This window comes from Phocoena sinus, chromosome 11 (assembly GCF_008692025.1).
Source record: "Phocoena sinus isolate mPhoSin1 chromosome 11, mPhoSin1.pri, whole genome shotgun sequence".
Taxonomy (NCBI): domain Eukaryota; kingdom Metazoa; phylum Chordata; class Mammalia; order Artiodactyla; family Phocoenidae; genus Phocoena; species Phocoena sinus.
The window spans coordinates 8749226-8775062 of NC_045773.1; the positions used below are offsets into that span (position 1 = coordinate 8749226).

Consider the following 25837-nt stretch of genomic DNA (forward strand, 5'->3'; position numbering starts at 1 on the left):
CTTAGAATCAACTGTTACAAGTTCTGCTTCTACCTAAAAGTCTGCCGTCATTCCCTTCCACGCACCCGCTCCCTCTTTACGGTAGCCTTCTTGCCATTCTGGGGCCTGCCAAGCTTGTACCTTCTCCAGGGCCTTTGCGCTTGCTATACGCTCACTGTACACTTGCTTCCTTGAATGTCTCCCCAGAGATCTTTGCATGGCTGGTACCTTCTCATCACTCAGCCTCATCTCCAGTGTCACTTCCTCAGGGACATCTTAACTAAAATAGCAGGACTTCCCTGGTGGCACGGTGGTTAAGAATCCACCTGCCAATGCAGGGGACACGGGTTCGAGCCCTGGTCCGGGAAGATCCCACATGCCGTGGAGCAACTAAGCCCGTGCACCACAACTACTGAGCCTGTGCTCTAGAGCCCGTGAGCCACAACTACTGAAGCCCGCGCGCCTGGAGCCCGTGCTCTGCAACAAGAGAAGCCACAGCAATGAGAAGCCCGCGCACCACAACAAAGAGTAGGTCCCGCTCGCTGCGACTAGAGAAAGCCCGCGTGCAGCAACGAAGACCCAACACAGCCAACAACAGAAATATAAGTAAATAAATTTATAACTAAAATAGCAACCCCTACCCACACTATCTCTATATGCCGCCCTAATGGTTTTCTGCAAACATATCCTTTATTTGCCTCTCATTTCCACTAAAACAGAAGCCCCGCATCGGTAAGGATTTTTCATAGATGCCGTTGTGCCCGAAACTTAGGAAACGCTCACGAAAGATGTCTCGTGTGAGTAAGTGAAATTGGGCAACCACAACAATAAAGAACAAAAAATGTGAGAAAGACAGGTACAGGGCAATGGGGATGAGTAGGAAGAACGTTGCAGTCTTAGATCAGATAAATGCTTGGAAAACATGACAATAAGGAGAGCACTGAAGCCATGGTAAGGCTCAGGCTGAAACAAGCAAAGGAGGATTCTTGGCAGAGAGAGTGGTACATTTGAGGGACTAAATATCGTTCAGCGTGAATGGGGTGGATGATGATGTTGGGAGTTGGGAGAGATGAGGGTGAGATCTTGGAAGGGTTTTGCCCCCCAAGCTGATAAGGCTGAACAAACATATCCTACACATACTGTGTGGTCTCCTGGGACTCGATCATACGTCAGCGGGACAGAAATGCTCATTTTAAGGAAGTCACTGACTGCCAAAGGCTTGAAACCTTTCCACGCACCTGTTCTGTTAGTTTATCATGTGACTCACGTAGTTGCAGAGGCAAGGGAAGGACAGAGCCCAGGATCTCCCGGTAAGTGTTGCTTATCCAGCAGGACCAACGCCCCCGCTGCCCTCCACCCTGTCATTTAGATGCTGTCTGGTCTGGAGTATTCAGTTGTGCCCAGGTTCATCCCTTGGGTCTGCGGCTCTGGTTGGCATCCTGAATTACTCCTTGTGGCACCATCCGGCAAGGACCCAGGAACATGAGTGACAAGGCAAAACAAGGCACCCTGAAATCACCTGTAATGAAAATGACTGGTAATCTCCAGCGATTACTGTGTCTGTGAGTGACAGGGTTGCGCTTTGTGCAAAACGTTTTGGTGCAGCAAAATGGGTCCCGGGAGGTTTTCAAGTTTGAGAGTCTTTTTTTTTTTTTTTTTTTTTTTAATGAAAATAGCTTTAGATCTTCAGCATCTTGCATTCTTTTGCCCAGATAATGAGGGTGATTATGGTTATTTGAATGTACTTTCTAAGGAGATACACTGAACCTCTTTTAAAAATGTACACCCAAGTTAGAATGAATGCGGTGGTGTGATGGCGCAGTGGGTCATCATTTAGAATCCAGAGGTCCCTTCCCAGGGTCTGTCTGGATTCTTAGAACACACACAGATCGCAGAGAAAAAGGGAGCTTGAGTCAGGCAGAAGGGAGCAGCTAATGTGCATGGAAAGGCTGGAATACGGGGCGTGAAAGTCGGACCCAGGACGGTCTGCTGGTCCATCTGCATTGACCTATTTACTGCCGTCTGTTGTGAAGAAAAGGGGTTCGGAAATCATAGGGAGAACCCCACAAACTAAGTTTCTCCACACCAATGCAGGGAGTTTGAGAAACACTGAGCTGCTTACTGAGAGCAGAAATTTTCAAACTTGTTTCGATCCCAACTTGAATGAATCGTACTTGGGAAGCCAAAATATATACCAGAGGTTGGAGAAGTTACTCTGGTTGATACAGAGGGGAGGGGCCCACACAGCAGCCTCCACCCCGTTAGTCGCTGGACTACTTCCTGATGGCTCTGTGCCATTTTGAGAATATGTTTTGCAGTGTTAAAATTAGATGTAGTTTTTAATTATATATTATATATAATATAATTTATAATATATAATTAAACATATAATACATAATATTTTTATATTGATATATAAATTATGTGTACTTTTTTTTTCCTGAGAAAGAAAGCTTAACCTAATGCACTTCTACTAAGGCACACCTTGCCCCAGGTACCTTCTTGGGTCCATCGCAGGTTGCTCAATGAGCTGGGGGATGTCATCCAACCCTAGGACGTCAGGTGTCATGCAAATGAATGTTTTCCAACCTCCATTACTGAGCTCAAACTCTCCATCCCAACTATGCCTGTCCCTCTCCCAGGGAAATTCCTTTGCTCCTGTGAATGAGAGTTTTGGGCTAGCCCTCCATACTCTGTCAACTTCCCATTCCTATATCTATCAACATAAGTGGACCATGCTATTTCCTTTCCCTCTGTCTTATCCTACAGACCATACGCTTCCACCCTGTCAACTCCTGGTCAGTCTTTGAGACTCAAATCCAGTGTCACCTCTTCCTGGAAGCCCTCTCTTGTTTCCCTGGGCAACATTAGGTCTCTTCTCTGCTCTGCCCCTGTAGCACTTTGTGCTTTCCATACAATCAGACATTCTACTGCCTTGTTGATTTGTAGCCATATTTGCTTACTATCTGTACAATTACTCGTTCACTGCTTTCCACATATCAAGTTTAAATAATTCACTTAAAAAAAAAGAAACCTAGATAACAATATACATAAAAGCGTGTTCTTAACGTTAAAAAACAAACAAACAAAAAGCTCTGAAACCAGAACTTAGATATATGTTGGGACTGAAGGTTTAAAAAAAAAAAATCAATCATTAATCAATCAGAGATTTGGTGAGGCAAGTATAATGACAGAAGAAACTGTAAAATCCTATAATTCTGTGAAATTAACCAAGATAAATGCTCCCTGAGATTCCCAATTTTATAAACACCCCAAACTTCCCTTTTCTGAATTGGGAATTCATTAACAAGCTTGCTTTACAGAGCGTGGAAAATAAGGCAGATTGAAACCTTTACAGTGATATGTTCTATTGTGGTGCTAACCAGGACTGAACCCTGCAAAGAACAAAGTTGAGTGGCCAGAGGGTCGGACCAGATGCATACAGCACAGGAACCCCCAGTCAGAGGCCACTTATAACGGTTCTATCTTAGAGAGCCTATAAGGAACGGAAAAGGTAAAGGCAACTCAGAATTTCTGAGACAGAGATAGCAAGAGTCAAAGTAGTTCCTGGGAATGCTTTGGAGGAATCTGGCCTCCATTTTTGGAAATTTCTGGTGACCATAATGGTTCCAACATCTGCTGCTATCTTTTTTTTTTTTTTTTTTTTTTTTTTTTTTTTTGCGTTACGCGGGCCTCTCACTGTTGTGGCCTCTCCCGTTGCGGAGGACAGGCTCCGGACGCGCAGGCTCAGCGGCCATGGCTCACGGGCCCAGCCGCTCCGCGGCATGTGGGATCTTCCCAGACCGGGGCACGAACCCGTGTCCCCTGCATCGGCAGGCGGACTCTCAACCACTGCGCCACCAGGGAAGCCCCTGCTGCTATCTTTTAAGTAACATTTTCATCCTTCTTTACAACTGATGGCTTCAATTAAAAAAAAAAAAAAAAAAAAAAAGGTGGAGTATCAGTGAGTAGGCCACCTTACCATGGTGTTTGTGATTTTTGCACCGTCATTTACACGTTACGTTATGTCAGTCTCCATGGAAACTGCTAGACTTCGTTGAGCGGCAGAGTGTCTGCAGTAATGGTGCTAAACAGGAAACCATGCTGTCTCTCTGTTTCCTTGTGTTTTTTTTCATCAGCTATATGATGGGAAGATCTTAGAATCTGGCCCATTAACTGTAAGAAATGACTAAACCAAGAAACTCAGAATTTGGAGAAAGATGAAAATGCTGAAATGGAGACTGACTTCCCTTTGGGGCAATTTCAAAAGATGTACTTTTCCCTAGTTGACCACAGGAAGCAGGATTTTCAGGCCAGTAGGAGAAAACAGAGAAACTCTTAGAAGAAGCTTTCTATCTTTAATGGTAACAAAACTAGTTCTGAGTGAGGTAGGATCTAACCTTGGTTCATATAATCTACTTTTATAAGAAAAAGAGCATATTTCTACAAGCCTATCCTCCCATTTCAATGCAGTATTAACTTGAACTCCATTTCTACTGCTAGTGGCATTAATCATCAGTTTTTGATGTTATTGACATATTATATAGTAAAGAATTTCACCTTTCCCAAAAAAGAGGTCTGACCTTTTGTTCTTGGCTCCTGGGATGTAATCTTTGTTTGCCGGGATGCCTCAGGCGAGCCAGATAGTAACAATGCGATGTGATTTAGGGTTGGGGCTTTGGGTCATGTGGTATCAGTTGACCTGGAGACTGAGTTCACCCCTCTGGGCAACCAGTCAGTCATCAGTGATGAAGATAAAATGGAGCCCTGATTAAAACTCTTAACGGTGAGACTGGAGTGAGCTTCCTTGCTTGGCAATACTCTGTGTGTATTGTGGTACGTCCATGCATCTTGACTCCATCAGGGAGAGAACAGTGAAAGCGCCATGTTTGGCACTTTTCCTGGACTCTGTCCTATGTGCTTCTTCTCTTACCTGATTTTAATCTGTATCCTTTTCCCGTAATAAACCATAACTTTGAGCATAACAGCTTTCACTAAGTCTTTCTAGCAAATTATCAATCTGAGGGTGGTTTGGGGAATCTCCAAGCTTTGCATTTGGCGTCAGAACTGGGGCAGTTTTTTTGTTTTGCGGTACGAGGGCCTCTCACCGCCGTGGCCTCTCCCGTCGCGGAGCACGGGCTCCGGACGCGCAGGCTCAGCGGCCACGGCTCACGGGCCCAGCTGCTCCGCGGCATGTGGGATCTTCCCGGACCGGGGCACGAATCCGCGTCCCCTGCACTGGCAGGCGGACTCCCAACGACTGCGCCACCAGGGAAGCCCAGAACTGGGGCAGTTTTGAGGACTGCTCCCTCTAAACATTGTAGCTGACCTAAACTCTTCACACACATATAAAGTATTACATAGAGTCACACATAAAATATATAGAGGTAGACATAAAGATATCTTCATAAAGCTCTCGGAACAATTGGCCTTGTTGTTGGAGAAATTGCCCTCCACTTCAGAGCACAGATAAGTGATCACAAGTGAAATCAATTGAATTCGGGTCCTACAGCTCTGTAAATATGTCACCAACCCACTTTGTTTTTCCATAACCGGGGCCAAAGAAGTCAATGAGTGTTTAGGTAAGCACTGCAGTCCAAGTCAGTGGGATGTCTTTCGGGTGGAGAAGTAGAGTTGAAGGCCAATTCATCATCAAATCTTGTTGCTTTTATCTCTGAAACAGTATCTCCTTTTACTTCTCTCCATCTTCATCACCACCTCTGTAGTCAAAGCTAACATCATCACCTCAACCAATGGAATATCTCCAAACTGAATTATAGATGTTTACATATAGCTACTGCTCCACACACCTGATGGAGTGGTTTATTTTAAAAATATAAATTGCATCATTTGTTCTTTATATTCTCACCTCGTTTGCTTAGAACTCTTCAATGACTCCCCATTGCTTTTAGAACAAAGATAAGGGTTTCTAATTTGTTCTATACATTTCTGTGTGACGTGACACTTAATTATTTCCTGGGCTTTATGTGGAAGTACACTTGCCCTTGCTCTCTTCCCTCTAGTCACACTGACCTTTGTTCAGTCTTTTGTATTTGCCTTGCTTCTACCGCAGGGCCTTTGCACATGTCTTCTCTTTGCCCAGGGGCTTTCCCACCACTTTGTGTTACTGATGGCTACACATCCCTCAAGCAGGTCTTAAGAAAAGATACTGTTGATCTGTGTAGCTCGTACTACTTGATATTCCTAGTTCCCTGTATTTCTTGTTCACAGAGGGTTCTCACAGTTGCAGCTTCATGTTTATTAGCTATAACTTGATCACCTGTGTCCCCAGCTAGACTGGGTTATTTGAATTTGGGTGTATTTACGGTTCTGCACTTTTAACAAGTGCTGTAGGTCACTTTGGGGCAGGTGGGCTTCAGACTGAACTTTATTCAGATAATGATTGTGAGGCAGGATGCTTGCAGCTGTCCTTTGCGGATTGAATACTAGTTGGAGACAGTGATGATAGAATAAGCATAGCCCTTCGACATCATGGTTTGCACTTAGGAGGTGCTTTCAGATATTTTTCCCCTAGTGGATTTGTCCTAAGTCACTCCTTTCAGAAAAATGCCCTTGATTTCTAAGGATGGCATGGGTAGGACAGCTGGCCAAGGTGTTGCCATCTTGGGCTCTAGAAATGCGGAGGTTGTGACATCATAATCCCTTTTGCTGCAGCTAGTTGAGGCCTGGGATAACCAGCAAAGCGTATCAAGCCACGGACAAGGAACTTTGTCCGGAAGCATGGGGTTCCCTTGAAGTCTTCCTGAGCAGAGAAGGAAATGGTGACTTGTCTCAGGTTCCTATAGGTGAAGGGCACAGTGAATGAGAACCAGTTCCTCCCATTCTCCCAGAAGGCTTGGCCAATGGGTGCTCTCCCACCTGGGTATGAGGTTTATTGTAGCAGGTGCCACTGCCCAAGGTGGATAAGAGCCCCATGGAGCTCCAAGAGGAGTTCACTGATGACGTGTCCAGAGAGCCATGCATTTGCAGGTGGCAGAACAAGATGGTTGCGTGGGCCTCCTCGCAGGTCCACATCCAGCTGGTGACCCCATGTATTTGCATTCGCACATATGTTCTTTCTTCTGTCCATTTGTGACCGATGCACCCTTTTGGAGGCATCCTAGCCTGGTAACTGGTCTAAAAGCACGAGTGCATCAACAAGTTAAAACACCATCATCATTTAAAACACTTGAGAGGGAAAAAAGCTTGAACTGAATTCAAGATCAGTTCGTGTTATCACGAGACATTTTAATATTACTTTTTTTAAACAAAGGAGAAGCTATTGGATTCTTTTAATATAAATTGACTCATACAATTCTGAATTGCTGTAAAAAAATGCTTTTAAACTTTTTACCATCTACTCATACAAAGATTTCACTTATGTTCCCTGTTAAGAATTTGAAGAGGGCTTCCCCGGTGGCGCAGTGGTTGAGAGTCCGCCTGCCGATGCAGGGGACGCGGGTTCGTGCTCCGGTCCGGGAGGATCCCACGTGCCGCGGAGCGGCTGGGCCCGTGAGCCGTGGCCGGTGAGCCTGCGCATCCGGAGCCTGTGCTCCGCGACGGGGGAGGCCACAACAGTGAGAGGCCCGCGTACCAGAAAAAAAAAAAAAAAAAAAAAGAATTTGAAGAGCTCATCGTCAAAAAGTCTTGACTGGAAATTGTTCATAGTCATTTCAGTTGATAGGAACTCTCTTTTCATGGAAGCAAGCTCAAGTTTTCATTTAAAACAATGAAATTTTAGGTTTTGCAGTTTGATACAAATTCAATATTTAATCTCTTCTTTAAAACTTTTGATTATTTGGTAATATAAATAACAAGATTTTTTTTTTCAGTAAGCTTTACATAGAGTCCCCCAAATCCTCTCTAGTGTACTGAATATGCCTTACCAATATTACCGTTTTTCACACGTGGCAAGACATGGAAAAGCATTGTTCTAACGCATAGGTGGGATGCATGTACAATCTATTAATAGTCTTGGACCCGGCAGGGATGATGGGGCTTAGATATTGGCTGTGAGGAACGAGGGATATTTATTTTGGCGACAAGAGGATATATAAAGCATCAGTTTGGTTTTCTTAACAACAGCTTTCAAGTTACCGGTGCTGCAGATGAATTTTCTGTATATCCTCAAGACAAGGAGCTTTGTGTAAATTTCGTAAGAAACCACACGACCTTCGCAAATCTCAAAACCTCCCTCAGACTTGTTTTGCGCAGGGGTCAAATGTGCATTACAACCTCCATCTCGGGGGCCATGGTCAAGCGTAAATGAGTCACGTTTGTAAATACTTAGCATAGCGTCTGTACCTAGTAAGCATCTGAAGATGGACAGGATTAGGCCAGATGGTGGTAAGTTTCCTATCATAGAAGTATTCAAGCATATTATACATGATCGTATTTGGGGGGTAACATGATGACCTTTTAAATCAGTGACCTTAAGTTTCCTTCCACTGCTGAGACTCCCAGATTGGAGGTACTGGAGCCCTCTCTGGAATTAACACCAGAGCCCAGGTTGTAGGCCCTCCGGCAGGAAAGTCACAGTGTGAGGTCCTTCAGCGGCCCCTATAAGAATGTCTGGGTAAGAAGCACAAGGACCCTCAAACTCCTCAGGGAAGCATTTCCAGTAGCGAGCATCACACTCCCCTTGAGGGCTTGCTAAAGTACAGATGGATGGGCCCCAAGCCCAGAATTTCTGGGTTAGCAGGTCTAGGGTGAAGGCCAAGAATTTCTGCTTTCACTAAGTTCCCTGGTGATACTAATGTTGCTGGTTGTGGGACCAGAGTAGAGCAGCTCTACATCAGAGCAAGCGTTCTCTGCCCTGGCTGGCATTAGGTTCACTTGGGGAGATACTTGAACTATAGCTGCCTGCACCCCATCCTAATGCAACTACCTAGAATCCGGGGTGGTGGGGTCCCGGCACGGATGTAGGCGAAAAGGTCTCCAGGTGCTTCCGATGGGCAGTCAGTGCTGAGAACCAAAGAGTCAGAACATCTGTGTTTCAGCCTGTGATCATCTGGGCCCCGTTTCCTAGACTTCAGTATTGGACTAACACTTGTATTCGTTTTGTTATTACTATCGTTCTCTTCTGAATTTCTTCTCTTTTTTTTTTTTGAAGTGTCATAGTGACATTTGAAACACAAGAGTGTTTTTGTATTCTGTTCCAACGATGGTAAGTCTTCCTCCTGATTATTCAAGAGCTGACTTACCGTTAGCAATTAGAGGAAAATCTGCAGCCTGTAATTAAGATCAGTATATATACATATGACAGTGCAAATGGGTCTTGAATATGTTATTATTTACCTTTTTATTACTTTAGGTGCTTTAAACCATTGTACTTGTAAGAATAACCTAAAACACCTCGTAAGTGAAGTTACAACTTGCCTTATTTTTATGTTTTCTGGTGAGAGAGACAGAAATACCTTCAGATAACAATAGGTAGTTGAATTACACCAAGGTTTCACATTCACTATTTCATTTAATTATAGGATGATGCTGCGAGCTTAGAGTAAAATTCTGGTGTGTAGTGGGCTCACAATTTTCATAGGAGTTAGGTTTTACAGTCAGCATGTTCTGGGAAGATTTGGGCATGGTCAGAATTTTCCTCCACGATACCTTCAGTCCACATAATCTGAAATAAGGTCCAAAGACCAACACCATGGGCATCACACAGGAGCTTGTTAGATACATGCTGAGTTGAAGCGTCTCTAGCTGCAACTTAACAAGATCCTGGGGTGATGGCATGGACGTTAAAATTTGAGAAGCTCTTCAATTATTCATTAACCTCTCGGAACTGGGACTGCAGTTCTTCCTTCTCATCTTCCTCTCCCCTCACCCTTTTCTTCTGTAGAATCCATGGCAGTTGAATTAACGGTAGTTGAAAATACGTGCATCACAACTCCTGTAGTGTTTCATACATTAGATCTAAAAGTGGATTGTCCAACTACCATGTGTTAGGTTGTGAAGGTACAGCGGCAAAGAGGAAAAATACAGCTCTCGTCACCATAAAGCTTAGCCTCTGACGCTGTCTAATTGGAGATGATAATGGGCAGACCTGATTTACATGAATAGTGCTGTGTTCTGTTCAACTTAGGGTTTGATTTCCAAATAGTTCTAGTGCGGAACATCTCGTGTTAGGCATTCCTGTTCACTGACCATGCACTCTTTAGACGAAGAGGGCATGTTCTGAGTGCGGCTCCTACCACTGGTTCACTTTACACTTGTCCTCCAACTTTCATTGAGGCCAGAAGGGACGGCACGAAACAGACACAACTACGTGTGTCTTCTGCATGAGCGCCTAGACCGAGGCCTCCAATGGCCAAGGAGAAGCAACGGCGTTGAGAAGGAAAAGGATCTTTTGGGCGAGGCTGGGCAGCATGCCAGCAAAGGTCCCCTCGGTTGCTCTGCCCAAGCCCCGCACAATTGCACAGTCCCAAGCGCATCTCGGGCTGTTGCTGGTACCCAGTCCACGCCTGAGAGCGAAGTCCCCAGATAGTCTAAACAATTTCATACTCCTGTTCCCCGGAGGAAAGGCGGGGGTTGGAGGGGATGCTTCATTTTCACTGCCCTCTTGGGATTTTATCAATTGCACTTTCTGGTTGCTTGATTTCTGTTCTGTTAACATCTGTCTTGGAGAAGAAGAAAGTGTTCTCACTTTTGAAGGGAAGAAAGAAGCCAGCTATGAGATGAGGACTGATCCCCTAATCCTATGATCCGAATTTCTTCCTGACGTCTTAAAACTACTTACACGGACACCAACTGTTTGCTGACCTTAAAACGTCACAAGACATTGCTCAGTGTCCCATCTTCCCAACAATGCTTGGCAGACGTTTGGGTTTCGATGTCTTTACGTGCCTTTCATCAGTACAGAAACTGAAGTTCTTGGTAGCTGCTCTTCCCATAGGGTGGCTGCTGTGTGATAATCTATACCGTTTCATCAGAAATTGCAACTTGCCTCTGAATCAAAAGGAACAAAGCACATATTACAGGATATTTATGACTAAGTCTATTTACTATTTATGAAGAATCAAAAAATTAGGATTCTTCATCACAGACAAACTGGAAAGCTTGAAAAAGCTCCACCTGTTTAAAATTTCAAATCCTGAGTCCAGCGCCTGAGCTAGACTTCGCCATTCTATTTGAGAATCTTTTTTTAAACAAAGTTGTTAAAGAGACAGCGTCCTCTAATACATGTTTTTCCCAGGACAGTGCAAGCCGAGGGTCTGAGGTTATTTTCAGGAGAACTGTTAGTGAGAGGCTTGGATCCTACAGTTACAGCCTGTCGTCGAGACCAAAGTGAGATGGATGGTGGGGGGCAGGTTTCTGCCTTGAGTTGTGAGAGGTTCACAAAGTGACCGGGATGTGCTCTCACAGAACGCAGATGATTCCTTCCTCATCTGAACACAAGAAGCATCTCCAACAGATTGCAAGGCTGGTTTCATGTCTCAGAGTCCTGAATGCTTCCCTGATATGCTGGCTTGGAAGGGATACCCCTTACTGAATGTCAGCCATACATCTCACCACATCCTGGGACCTTAGCTTGGGCCACCTCACGCAATCTTGAAAGAACCCGTTTAATGAAGTTATTCAGATCCCCGTGCTGTCCGATGAGGCAGCTGGGATGGGAAGCTGTTTGTCTCAAAGTTACGCCCTGGCTGATTCCAGAGCCCTTGGCTCTGACCCTAGGCTGGCTTTGTGTCAGAGATGCATTGTTGGCTTTCTCTGGGATCAGATACTTTTTCTTCAATCAAGTTATTCTTCCCAAAAGAATTCCACCTTTGAAACTATGAAGTTCGTTGGAGGCTTGCAGCTGCACTAGGTTCACAATGGTCACGGCAGCCTTGTAGAGAGTGCTAAGAAAATGTCTTTTTAATCCTTCCCAATGACACAAGAAAAGAACTCACTAGAAGCCAGAACCGGTAACAGAAGAGTGCTTGAGGAATGGATGGAATTATATAATTAGGTGCACGGTTATTCACTACCTGAGGCAGAGTTCTGAATTAGATCATTTTAAAACCACCTTTTGTTTTACAAAACTCATACGTTTATTGTAGAATATTCAGAAGGTGCATAGGTCTTTCTGCCGCTCTGAACGCATACCCCCTTGGCTTGAAATTGTGTCCATATGGACACCTGGGGAGAGAATATTTCCATTTTCTCCCATGGTGGCCAAGTGTCCAGTAAATATTTCTGCAGAAATGCCCCGTCTGAAGTTGACAGGACCATAACTGTGTTCACACTTACACAGTGACATGGGATCTGACATTGGAGCTTCTTAAGAAAACTGGGTAGTTAGTTTTTTTCCCATATCCAGAAGCTCTCTTACCTGAAATGAAACTTTGAGTTCTCAAGCTTTCAGGTCAGAGATTGGATGCATTCCAGGGACCAGTGGGTGAAATGGCTGCGTGAACTTTTCCTCCGTTCTTGTAGATTATCCTCTGCTATCTTTAGCTTTAGGAGTTTTGAACATACATTTTATAAAGTCCGCGAACACATCCTGTTCCAGAACTGAGAACTCAGAAGTCTGTGTTGTCTCTCCCAGGACCTCCTGCCCTGCTGCTTCTGCAAGTTCTTTTCTGCTGCTCGTCAGTTATTAAACCCCAGCTGGCACCTTTCTTTCTACGGGATGCGTTGTCACGGCCTTCAGGATAGAACGGGAGAATATTCACACTTGAGTTCTAATATATTTTTCTGCCGCTCTCCAGCCTCACACGTTATGTGCTTGTCCACTGATTCTTAACTGGGGCAGCTGTGCCCCCAGAGAACATCTGGCAATGTGAAGAGATGGCTCTGATCATCCCACAACTGCAGGATGGAGGTGCCACACGCATCTGGTGGGCAGAGGCCAGGGATGCTGCTAAACCTTCTACATACAATGCCCCGGACAGCCCCCTGCCACAGAGAACTGTCCAGTTCCCAAATGTTACCAGTGCCGTGGCGGAGAAGCCCTGTAGTGTAGCTAAACGGGAAAATGGACCTTCCTTAAACACACCACTTACCTATCACTGGAAAGCACTGAATTGGTCAGAAGCGTGGCCTCCGGGCCCCGATGGCTGAGCTTCTATCCAAAGTTCTCTGCTTACTAGCTGTGTGACTTTGGGGAAATTACTTAAAATCTCTGTGCCTTCCTTTATCTGTACAATGGACCTAATGATGCATATCTGATGAGGTTAATACGGTTAAATGAGCTAATACACGTTAGGTATTTGGAATAGTGGTGGGTGCACGGAAAATACTCAAGATCTGCTACCCGGCGCCGCTCATAATGTTGCCACCACTTCACGCACTTCGTCATTTCCCTTTCCCATCCCTTTGTCTGCAGCCCCCTCTCCCACGTGGCCTCATTCTTTAAGCCACAGTGAGAATGTCCACTTGTCACTCAATGAGAGCAAAGGGCTACTTTGAGCCCTCTTCACATACTTGTATCACGCATTCGTGTATCAGGTCTGGTAAGGTTAGTTATTCTCCCTTGTCCTGTGGATGATAAACTCCTGGAGGAGCGGTAACTTGCTCTATCTCAGCTTTATACGCCCAGACCCTGGCAGCAGTAAGCAGTCCATAAATCACGTGGGGTGGTTTTGATCAGGCTGCATTAGAAACAAGACTCGTTGATGAAAGAACAGTAAACTTCTCCCTTTCTTTTCAGACTTGATTTAATCTCTTTAATCAGCTTCACAAGGTCGTTTGATTAAAAATAAGATGCCTGGATTTAAACTGGACTTACGCAGTGTCTTTACAACCCATGCGGTAACCGTGTCAGAAGGCACGAGCTAAAAACGTGTAAGGCGGAATCCTGTCCCATCGCACCCCGTGCACGCATCTCCTGTGGCGCCAGCCCCCTGGCCTTGGGGAGATGAACAGCGTAAGATGTTATCTGGTATTAATAATTCACTCCTTCTTCTACAGCCATCCATCTTTATTCTCCATTCTGGATGAGCTGTTTGCCTTTCCGTAGATAAGGTGACCCCGGTGGCTACTCAGTGCTGGTGATTATCTATAGGACACACACAAAAATTTTTTTTCCAGATCTGAATCTTCTCTAATGAGGGAGTTTTTTTCCCCCCTCTCTCTCTCTCCTTGGCTTAAAGATGAACTTGTCAGTCCTAAGGTATTGTACCTCCTTAATGAAGGGGTGCTGGGGTATAACGGGGTCAGAATGACCTCTAAAGCTATTTCCATCATTAACACCTTGGCCGATTCTCGCCATCCCCTGAGCCGTAGTTTGTACATCCATATATGAGGATGACGCTACCTGCCTCGTTGTGATGCCCTGAAGACGAAATGAGATGCTGTATGTGTGAGCACATGATAAAACCAAACTACGAAATGTTGAAACGTGATATAAGGGCGAGCTGCTTGTAGCTGTTAGTTGTTGGTGTCATTTTTAAAAACCGTGTGGATTTTTAGAAATCTTCTGCATTTCTGGAACATAGACTCATTGATACTCCTCTGTTGACAATATCTAGTAATCAAGATGATCAGTGTTTTTGTTTTAGTTAGAAAATTCAAAAATAGGAAGAGAGAGTTTTTACTTTCCCTCTGCCTATGCAGCCCTTTTGCAGTTTCAGTTCTGGGATGAGGACTGGAGATGCTGGGGGAGGTTCCTCTGGAGATGTAACGTGTTCATCCGGTTTGATAGAGCTGGTCTGGGGTTACGTATATTACACTGGTTCTCGTTCGCAACTTCACCTACTAGTTTTTTTTGTTCTTTGTTTTTGTTGTTTGCGGCACGCGGGCCTCTCACTGCCGTGGCCTCTCCCGTTGCGGAGCACAGGCTCCGGACGCGCAGGCTCAGCGGCCATGGGTCACGGGCCCAGCCCCTTCGCCGCATGTGGGATCCTCCCGGACCGGGGCACGAACCCGCGTCCCCCGCACCGGCAGGCAGACTCCCAACCACTGCGCCACCAGGGAAGCCCCTCCCCTGCTGGTTTTACAGTAAAAGTTCTCCCCAAATATAAATCGATAGCAGAGACTCCTTTAGATGACGTATAACATCACTAACTGTTCATGATCCAGATAGAACTTTTGCTTGCTGGAAGTGATAGACACCTTTTGCTTTGAGCCTGTATTTTTCCCTCACGCTCAAACATTCACCAAGCACCTGCCCGGCAGTCATATCAGGGACTAACCAGGCCTGTAGAACGCATAAGATGTGTCAATTTAACTCTAAGGTAAAGGACTAAATTTTCCAGCCGACGTTAGAATTCCGCAGTTGACCATTCACAGATGAGAAGTGCCAGAAACATGCTTCTTGAGATGGAGCAAAGGCCCGTGTTCACATCTTTGCATATTTCACTTGGTTTTTCTGTTGCCGAGCGACATTGGTATGACAAGCAAACACGCACATCGCTTCCCCTTGGGTGGCGATTAAGAAAATCATCCTCTCTGCTAGCTACGTGGTAGACATGTGAGGACTACAAAGTTGCCACCGGGCGTGCTTTTCAAGAATTGTGTGCGACGGTGTAGTGTAGAGTCAACGCAGAGCGATCTAAATGGCATATGAAAGGGATGGAGAGCCGTCCCAACTGAGGGAGGACCATTTCTGGAAAACAGCCTTTTCTGGTTGTCGCTAACAATATTGATTGCACACTCCACAGTGTAAACTGCTCTTGACTAGACGCTACCAAAGAAATGGACCCCACCGCTCCCAGAGAGAGCCTGGAGACTGTTTTCGCAATCAGTGGAGATTGCCGAGAACAAAACATATCTCTCCTCTAAAGGAAGTTCTTACTCTCCTTTTTGTTTTCCCTAGGCTCAGCTGCCCAGTAGAACCTTCTGTGATAATTTCAGTGTCCTGTATCTCTGCTGTCCAGTAGGGTAGGCACTGGGTTATGTGCACCCACTGGGCATTTGGAATGTGGCCAGTGCAACTGAAGAACAAAATTTTAATTTTATTTAATTCGAATTCATTTAAATTGAAATAGCCACGTGTGGCTAGTGGCTACTGTGTGAGCTGAGCAGCTATTGATAAGTTGGTGATACTCATAATAAGAACATCAGCTAATTACTGACCATTACATTATGCACCAAGCATTGTGTTAAACATATGAACTAATTTCATCCTAGTAACAGCCCTGCGAGGTAGTTACTAATATTATACCCATTTTGAAGATGAGAAGACATGCACAGAGAGTAAGCAGCGTGCTCACATCGCAATGTAGAACAAGGCAAAGTAGGATTTAGCATTCAGGCTGACTCTTCACGGTGAATTTTTAACAGCAATGGTAACTGAAACAATGGTTATTCTGACACTTTTCACTTCCTGATTGGGCAAGAAGGCTTGAGAGGCATCAACAAAAGTCTGAAAATAATCTCTCTGAGGACTTCCCAGCTAAAGAAAATCAGAGTTGCCCAGCTGAGCAGCTTGAAATGATTGCCTGAGGATGTATCAACTCACTTTGCCCGCAGAGGCTGTGACCTGTGACCCACTAAGTGCAGGAAAGAAAACCATGAACCCAGCTTCTTATCTGGTGTTGTCATGGAGATTCAGCCTTAACTGGAAGATGGTGCTGTGTTTTCCGCTCCAATAACAGAGCTTCAATCAATTAGCTTCATCTTTATTTAGTTCGCAGTACCAGCCTGGAAGAGTCTCTTGAGAGAAGACCTTGAAATAGCTTCTTACTGTTCTAGCAGACAGCTAGAGATGACTTCCTGGGTGCACGGTAGATGCTGCTGGTGTGATAAACCCGAATCATTTTTTTTTAATGAGTCTTTTTAATATTCTGGAAGACCCTCTGCTGTGTAGGTAATCACCATCGCATATCACCATTACACCAACGCCATATTGCATGTGTTGATTATCAGAAAGGATTAAAAAAGAAAAGTTCCCAAACCTGGATGTGCATCAGAATCCCTGAGGAAGAGTTTTAAATACAGGTGACATTTCGATGAGCACCAGGTTAGGGAAGAAAAGATTTAAATTAGATAGAAGTGTAAACTAAAATGCATTTCAGATTTCATATTGGCAAATTTTCTGCCAGAACTAGGTTATTTAAATTGGTCCTTGGTATTTTCTTAAATATCTGGGACTAACCGGTAGTAATAACAATGTAAACATCGCCACAATGGCGACTGTGTTGAATTTATTTATGCCCAAAGTCGGGAAATAGGTGCTGTGCTATGAAATGAAGCTATACGTGTGTTTGAATGTCATTTCCCAGGTAGCTCCTCTGATAGTGCAGTGAAGTTTTGGCTTTCAGGCACCTTTGCTCCAAAAGTGATCAATCCTAAATAGCTTGACAAGAGAGGAGACGGACTGATACTTCAATCTGAAAATCCGGCAGGTTTTTCCAGACAAAAATCAGGGGCACATGGATTACTTGACATTCTCGAACTTTATTGCATGGGGTACAGAAAGAGAATGGATACAAGAGATCACATGGAAGATCAGATTGGATTCTCCAAGTTCTTTCCTAGAGGAAAGACAGACAGAAAAATCCAGTTAGTTTTAGGTGACAGAATAACACTCATGGCTCACATTTGAACAGCTACTGTGCCAACTCTGTTCTTGGTGCTTTACTTTTATTTAGTCCTTATCACTGCCATTTGAAGTTATATGTTACAGATGAGGAAACTGAGGCACAGAGATGATCTTTTCCAAAGAGTCAGTATTTTGCCTGCTTGGCATGAATAATAGCCCCCTATATGCTGCTTCCCTTTTGTCATTTCTTTTGCTTTATACGGGAGTTAGGTAGGCGCCCCATTAATACTGCTGTCTCTGCTGCTTGATCCAAAAGACACTGAGAATCCAGCCCCGAGGGAGAAGCTGGCTTCCTCAGTAATAGATCATGGTATTTCGCAGTAGGGATCTCTCCCCCACTTGATGGCATTGATGTTTCCCCAAATAAAACCCCTCGATAGGTCCTAATAGGCCAAGATCTCAAGCCTCCTTTACTGTACTTTCTCCTTATTTTGGAACATTGAGAGGACATTGTATTAGTATGTGATAAGGACCACCTGGGCCAACACCATCCTAGACATTGGACAAAGTCTCTTCCGTTCATTTAATTAATCGGCGGGCTGGGTAGCAGAGCTTCCTCGGGATGCTCAAAAGGATGCAGAAGATACTTGCCTTTGGCCAGTCGCCTGACTGTATGCCAGTACAGATGCTCAGCTGTGGTTGGACTTTTCACCTGAGGGGAAACAACAGCTCAAGTCTCAGTCTGGACTGTGGCAAATCATGGGAAATTAAAATGCCAATGAAATTTGCAAACATGACAAAAAACGAGGGAAAGAGGAATTAAGTTCCTAGAATGAAAATCTAGCGTTTTTCATGCTAACCCCAGGAGGCCAGCTTAATCAGATTTTCAGCTAACGTAGACGATAATGACCCTGGCATCCAGCTTCTGTGTAGAGCTCTGCAGTGGCAAAAGCCAGAGAGAGAAGGAGCGGGTGATAAAGCTGGGGTGGGAACTGGCTTTGCACCTTTGTGTGCCAGGAAAGTGGCGTTTTTTTCATGCTAGCAGATCCTTTTCAGAGTTTAACTTCCTTTGCTTAGGTTCCCATGCCAAACTCGATCACCTTATACAGAGGTAGAATCTGCTTAGAGTCATCAAAATATGATGACTTGTGGTTTTTCGTTCTGAACAGGCTGCACTCTGCCCAAGTATGTTATTCAGTGGATTTCAATGCATTTTCAAGAGTTAAACATTTCTAGCTCTAGAAAGCCATGTTCTCTGAGGTGGGAACAATAGTCTTTAATTTTTTCAGACCACCAGAAGAATCCAGCAGTAGGTAAAATGACATCAAATAGCCTTATCATTCACAGTACCATTAAGAAAAAAAAGAGAGAGAGAGAGAGAGAGAGAGAGAGCGCGCACATCTTATTCCAAAATAGTCCTGAAAACAGATTACGGTATCTGCCCTGAAGGGTCTCTCTCATCTTCAGGAAGTTGAAGACCTCTGCAATCAACTGATGAGAACAGTAAATGCTCATTAGATAGATTATGTAGACAGAAATATTTTGTCCTACTGCATGCAATTTTAGAAAAGTTTGTTAGAAAGGACTCTGGCCAGGAAACCCAAGTTCAGGCATCCACCCATTGGTGTGTGGGTCGCTGGGAAGTTGCTTCACTGTTCTGAGCCTCAGTTTCCTTGTCTGTTAAGTGGGGACAGTAAGACCTGTCTCGGTGGGTGGCTGAGCACTTTGTAAGTCTATAGCAATAGGCATAATATGGTGCAATTATAACGATCATCATAGTTGATATTATTGTTGTTATTAATATTAGATTGCTGTGAAGCACTGTGCTAGGTCCTTTGAAGACTGAGATGAATGAGCTTGGCCCTTTGGGTCAGTGCTGCGTTTGCTATAAGCTTGAGAAATACCAAACTTCAAAATATCAATTCAGATCTGAGAGATCTTGTTAGTTGATTTTGTTGTGCTATCCCAGCCTTGAAAGGAAACCAAGTGTGTTTCACAAGCAGAGATTGAGGGACTCTATTCCCATCAGCTGTTATTCTGTGGCTCAAGACACACCCAGCATTATTATTTGTACTTAAAATGCACTTCAGCTTGCCAGTCGGCCTGGAGTAAACCTGTCAAAGTTAATCACAGGGAGTGGCTCATGTATCAGGAGGTATGAGCCTCGCTGTCCTAGAGCAGCCTTGCAGGGTGAATGATAGCCTTCTCTGTCAATTTCACCAAGCCCAAGACTATTAATGACGCATCAGAGACCACAGTGACCCATCTCAAAAACAGAGCTTGTTGTACTTAGAGAAGAGGTTCCTGACTTCACAGGCAAACTAGATGTCATTCCTTCTAACTCTGATGGTTCACAGTAGGTTAAAAAAAAAAAAAAAAAAAAAAAAAAAAGTAACCATGAAAGAAGAGGAAAAAGGAAAGCCAATTACGATAGAACAGAGAGATGATCATCAGGGACTAACAGTGCTACCGTATCTATGCACAGCCCTTTATAAAAGAAGGCTTTCACGTACATGACGCCATGCAATGTCCACGGTATCTCATCAAGGAAAGCTTCCTCCTGTTTTACACAAGAGGAAACTGAAGGTTAGATAGGACTTGACTTATTCAAGATCACAGAAGTCCATGAGGTGATAAAGCTTATGCTCTCCAGGGTACCAGAGCCAGGGTTAGGACCTTGGTCCAGTTTTTCTTATTCTTGGCCGGACGGAAAAAAGCAGCATGCACACGGTCAGAAACGATACTTGGACCACAACTTACAGAATGTGAGATGGCTGACTGCTGCCATGTCGTCTAAGTGTTTGGGTCAGCTCAGCAAGAACAGGCTTTGGAGTCATTTTCTCAATCCTTTTTGAGCAAGCTGGGGTCTCCAGAGGTTACTCTGAAAGAGGGTAGAGATATAAGAGGAATTCAAAACTAATCTTAAACTTGAAAAGAAAAAAATAATGAGAATATTCATGTGGATTATAAAGAGAAATAATGATTACCTTTGATTCCTAGAGAAAGCTAATTTAAAACGCATCCGAGTTCCACTGTACAGCCAAAAAGAAAAGAAAAGAAAAGAAAAGAAAAATCTGCGGAGCTGAGACGTGTCTTTAGTAGCAGAAACCAGAGTCACCATCACTTGAGTCCTGAGAAGATGCTCATTCACAGTAGTTGGGAGGAAGAAAGATTGTAGAGATTAACTGACCTTGGTTTAGGACACATGCTGTTTTCTTTTCAAATGCAAATGAAACTGGAGGCCTAAATAAAACACAACATCTGTCCTTAGTGCCAGTGTCTGAGAAAATGCACTTGATCAATGTAATGTTTTTTTCTGATTATTATGTTTCTGTTTTTACCAAGTTAGAAGTGCTTAGGATTCATTTCCAAAGGTAACTGAAAACTGGTCTCTGCAGTCCATGAAAGGAAATAAATAGGCAAAAAACTTCGCTGGTTTCATCCTCCAAAGTTTGGGTTAGCTCCTCAAAAGAGCTGTTATTTACGCAAGTGCAGATGGAGGGCTGACCATCCGTTTTAAGAGTTATCCATAAAAGATAGTTTAGAAACCTGTGACATCAGGATCAAACATTGCCTTTTTTGTGACTTTAGAGATTTTATCTGGAAGACTACACTTCTGCTTGCTGAGGCTGTAGACTTGATACTTTCTTATTAGTAGTAAATAATTACTCAGTAGATATTTACTGTTACCTGTGACGTCCTAGGTGAGGCTAGGAGCCTCTGGTGCGTGAAGTATTACACTCCATTCATGCCACGGACATTTTCTGAGACCCATTTGCAGGCCCTGCGCTCACGGCACAGAGATAAAGGCAACTGGGTCCCTCCGTACACAGGCTCGTGTCATCCCCCGAAACCATTTGCCTCCGAATACAATTCTCCAGCCTCACAGAACTGCTTTCCAGTCCCGGGACGGACCACATTCGTCTGAATACAAAAGCTTCCTTGCTCTTACTTGTTTCCTGCCTCCGGTCTTTTCTTTACCACTGCCTGGAGTCCTTCATCTTTTAAGAGCAGCTCAAACAAAACCCCCTGGGCGATGCTCTCCACATGGAACTCACTGCTACTACCTCTCCTAAGAGCCCCTGTCCCTCTGAATTAAAATTGCTTACCTGTCAGTCCTCCATTAGATCTGGGGTCCCCTGAGGGTACTGTCCACTTCTGTCCCCCTACTCCTAGGCAGTTGAGGGCTGACCCAGGGGAGCGGTGCTTGACAAACGTTTCTTTGATGGACCCAACTTAAAATACTCTTGTGTTTCATAGATCCTGGCCAGATGGTGCAGTGCCAGGCTTAAATGTAAAAGCTGACATAGTTTTCAGGACTCTGGAGAATGATGTGTTTGTTCCTTTGATGCTAAGGACCAGGAGACATCCCAGCCATGTGAACTTTCATCCCATTCTTTAAGTCGAACCAAAGTTGCAGAACAGAGAGGGCAAATATTAATTGGGTTTTGAGGATGCTGAGGTCCAACCGTGATGAGAGACGTGTTGGTGCTTCACAGAGCTCTCAGGCAGAAAGACATATGCCTGCAAGATTTGTAGCTGCATTTATTTCTGAGGTGATCCTGTGTCAAGGTCAGGGAACATACATTCTTTGCTAAGCTGTACTTACAGAGTGTTTTAAAATGGAATTTAAACTGAGGGAGTCTCCAGTTAACTCAGGGTTATTGCCTTGAACGTCGAGGAAGAGGGGGAGTCGCAACACATTACCAAAACTTAGATTGCACGGTTCCGAAAAGATTAAACATGTGCGATAACCCTGTTATAGAAATTATAAGAAACAAGAGATTATTATTATTTTTTTTTACAACACCATGTAATATGTTAGTGAAATGCCCATAATATCGTAATGAATGTACTTGCTTAGAGCAATATACGTGGACAAAATAAGACTACGGACTGCCCATATTTGCAAGGCCGAATTCATCTCGGAGTTCTCCAGTCTGAAAAACCATCCTGTGGTCTGAAACTTTACCTCCTAACCTAACCTGTTTCCTGATCTGGTGATGATGCCAGACTAGTTGAGGTTTCTGTGTGCGGTGAGTTTTTGTTCGTTTGTTTTTTGCTTAATTGCAGTTTAAAATAAATATCATTAGATTGATAACACTGCAGGATTTCAAAATTTAGAACTCTTCAGACAAAAGATGCAGGCAGTGCTGAGTCAGTTAATGTCTGACGTCCTGTGTCTGTCAAAGGAGAGGGCATTATATGGAATGCGTTTTCGAACCAGGTCAAATTCTGTTCCGTCTGAATTTGAACCTGCTTCCTCTAAACACCCCAAATCAGAGATTTGATTTGCTCACTATTGTCTGCCATTGTTGGGGCATGGTGGCCTTTTTTTTTTTTTACTAGCACAGCAGTACAAAAATTCACTCTGGAATTTATAGATTTTTCTTCACTGTTTCATGGCCCTGAAAACGACCACACAGAAATGGATTTGAATGAACAACACAAAATGTCTTCTGTCACTGTTCGCCCAAGCTTTCCAGTGTCACTGTAACCTGAACATGGTGATACGCTCCCCTCTTTGGATACCTGTAACTTCGACAAACTTCCGGTCCCAGTTATTTTTAAGTAGCTATATAAGATGTTTATCATTAGTTTATGAAGCCATTTTTTAAATTGACAGAAAAGGAGAGCACCGAATCAAACTCTTTGAAACAAGACAATCCTAGCAAAAAGTTTATTTCTAAGCAGCACACCCTAAAAGTACTCTTTAACCGGAAGGTTGACTTAAAACATTTTCATCTTGTACTCTTTAAACCAAAAGGCACCAACTGAGAATGGAGCTAGGGAGAATTTTTTAATGGATTGAGATTAAATCTATCATTTTTACCCAGGGAAACTTCCTTCTCATTTATTCTCAGGCAGTTTCATGTAAAAGGACTATTAAAGTGATGAGCTGCAGTGTTTTGACAAGCACTTGTCCTGCAAAAACTTGAAATCTCACTGGAATACAGTTATATATTCACTGGGACAAAAGAATGCCCTATTTAAAAACTAGGACAGATCGTGTTGATATGGAAAAAGGAAATAGCTATGTGAACAATACATCTGAAATTAAAGACTGAGTTGCTGGCATCCATGTAAAATCCACAGGAAATGTAATTACTCTTTGGAAGTACTCCTGTCCTGTCTTACAGTTCTTACTTAAATGGATTAAAAAGAAAAAAAAAAAAGAGATATTATTTGTACTCAGAATACCATTATAAAAACAAAGATGGAAAGAAACATAGACATGATCTGGTTAAAAGTTCCACGTTAGGAAAGAGGAAGACTAGCCCACATTACGAAGCGATATTTCTCCCCTCCCGTGATAGGACCTCTCTGCTGCCTTTCATGGAATCTCTCTAGAGAGAAGTCCCGCTATTGATTTTATAAGTATAGTAGGGGGTTTAGAGGAAAACAAAAGGGGGCCTTTTCTTCAAAGCCACCCCATGATTTTAATAACTCTACTCCATGTTTTCTACTGTTTGTTTTCCCACAGTTTGAAATGCACTGACTCCAGCTGGACAAGGACGTTTGCCAAAGCAAGTGTTATTTTTCACTATACTGTCATATCACTTAGGCTGAAACAGGGAGGTGCTACTATTACTACTACTGCTGCTATTATTATTTCATAGCATGTATCCTTTAGTCGAGAGCTCAAAGTGATATATAAGCATCAATGGTGAGTCAGTAACAACTCTTACGGCAGCCCACTCCCATGCCCCCGTTCACACGTCACACGAGTCACCATTTCTTCTAAGGTGTTAGTTTGAATACCCTTGGCATTTATTGGTAATTCTTGGGTTTGACTAATGTTGAAATTTATCTTTAGACTCTTCGGGTCTTTCACTGAACCTTTCCCCGCTTTCTCAAATCAGTGAAGTTGGTCCACTGTTTCTCTAAGGCAGAATTACGAGTCCCCAATCATCTTCAACACAATATCGAGCCCAGCCAGCAGACCTTTAGTATTTCTTTGCCACAAAGAAGGAACCATGACCATTTTGGGTTTACGATGGTAGGGTCATTCGTTGCTTTTGAATGAATATATTTCTGGGGATGTATTTAATTTTAAAATAAACCAGAACAAACGTATTTACTAAGCTTATGAAACACCCTCCTTCTCTCCCTTCAAGTTTTCCACATTGCCTTCTCAGATCATAGTCTGAACACATGCATTTAAAAATAATCTGGCACCATTGAGAGTTTTAAAGTAGGCCGACCAGCACCACTTTTGCCATCATCGGCTCCCTGTTCCGGAAAGACAAATGTGCACGTGCCCAGTCCAGTCACATGTTCTCCAGGGAATAAACCAGGCCCGTGACCCACAACAGCCCTTTACACTATGCTTAGCAAATATCATCTTCAAAACCGTGTTTCTTCATATACGTGGGTTTCTAGGTAATCATGCATAGTTTTCATGGAAACATTTCTAATTCTCAGTGGAGACAAGAACACACAAATAAATAAAAAGTAGATTGTTTCTTACCTTTTGGAAAGCAGGCAAAAGCTACACTGTTGGTGGGATAGTGTACCAAGTAACAGACTTTTGTACACTCTTTCTTACTGGTGGTATACAGTCTACAGGAAAAGTAAATATATAGGTATGTATAAAATAAAAGTGCACACAACATTCCTTTTTATTCTTTTTTCTTTCCTGTTGGAGAAGAGGCTGCGATAGAGACCACAGACATTATGCCCACTCTTTCACTGGGTTCAGTAGCCTTTGGAAGACCAGTCGACCACAATTCAGGTACCTCTGAACATGGGAGTACGGGTGCCTCTTGGTTTAAGGCAGTTGGGTTTTACTTGTTTGAACTGGAGCAGGTGAGGGAACCAGCCCCAAAATAATGCATCTATCTGCTCAGAGCATTTTTTGCTTCCTGTTGCCATCCTATTTTTTCTCAGCCTAGTCCATTCGTGCTGACCTGCATGATTCGTCCAGGAAGATGAAACAAGTAACATAATGATGTAGAGGATGTCAGGGATCCAAACAAATGAAGAAGCGAAACAAAACGAAACGAAAACCAAAAAACCATAACAAAGTGACACAGCATAGGAGCGTGTTCCAGCATTTTCTAGGCATTGTTACTTGTGTAGGGTTTGGTGCCCTCGTCCGTTTTCTAGCAGTTGGGGGGTTTAATTGAACAGCACAAGTTTTTATTTATATATTTTCTTTACAGTATATGCAAACTGGTAATTAAAAAACAGCACCAGAATACAAACATATATTTTAAAAATCTTATTTCTGATTGTTTATTTTAGGTACAAATGGTCATTCTTTTAAAACGTGCTTCATTGCAATATGCTCACGGTCTTAAGCTAGTCTTTTTGCACAGTGTGTGTCCAGCCTCTCTCTCAGGGTCGGTTTATCAGTCATACGGCCCCATGTCCAAAAAGGCGGTGGATCCCACGCTGTCCACCTGCCTGCCATCTCTAATTGCCAGGCAGTTCCAGAGTAAA

The 25837-nt window shown here is 43.6% G+C and overlaps 1 long non-coding RNA gene across 1 annotated transcript; it reads right to left on the reverse strand.

Moving 5' to 3' along the window:
• Positions 1-18038: 18038 nt before the first annotated feature.
• Positions 18039-20943, reverse strand: LOC116762611. The gene is made up of 4 exons (XR_004352294.1): positions 20380-20943; positions 20153-20273; positions 19906-19952; positions 18039-18104 (listed from the first exon to the last, which is right to left on the reverse strand). It is a non-coding gene; the product is annotated as an uncharacterized LOC116762611 (long non-coding RNA).
• Positions 20944-25837: the final 4894 nt, after the last annotated feature.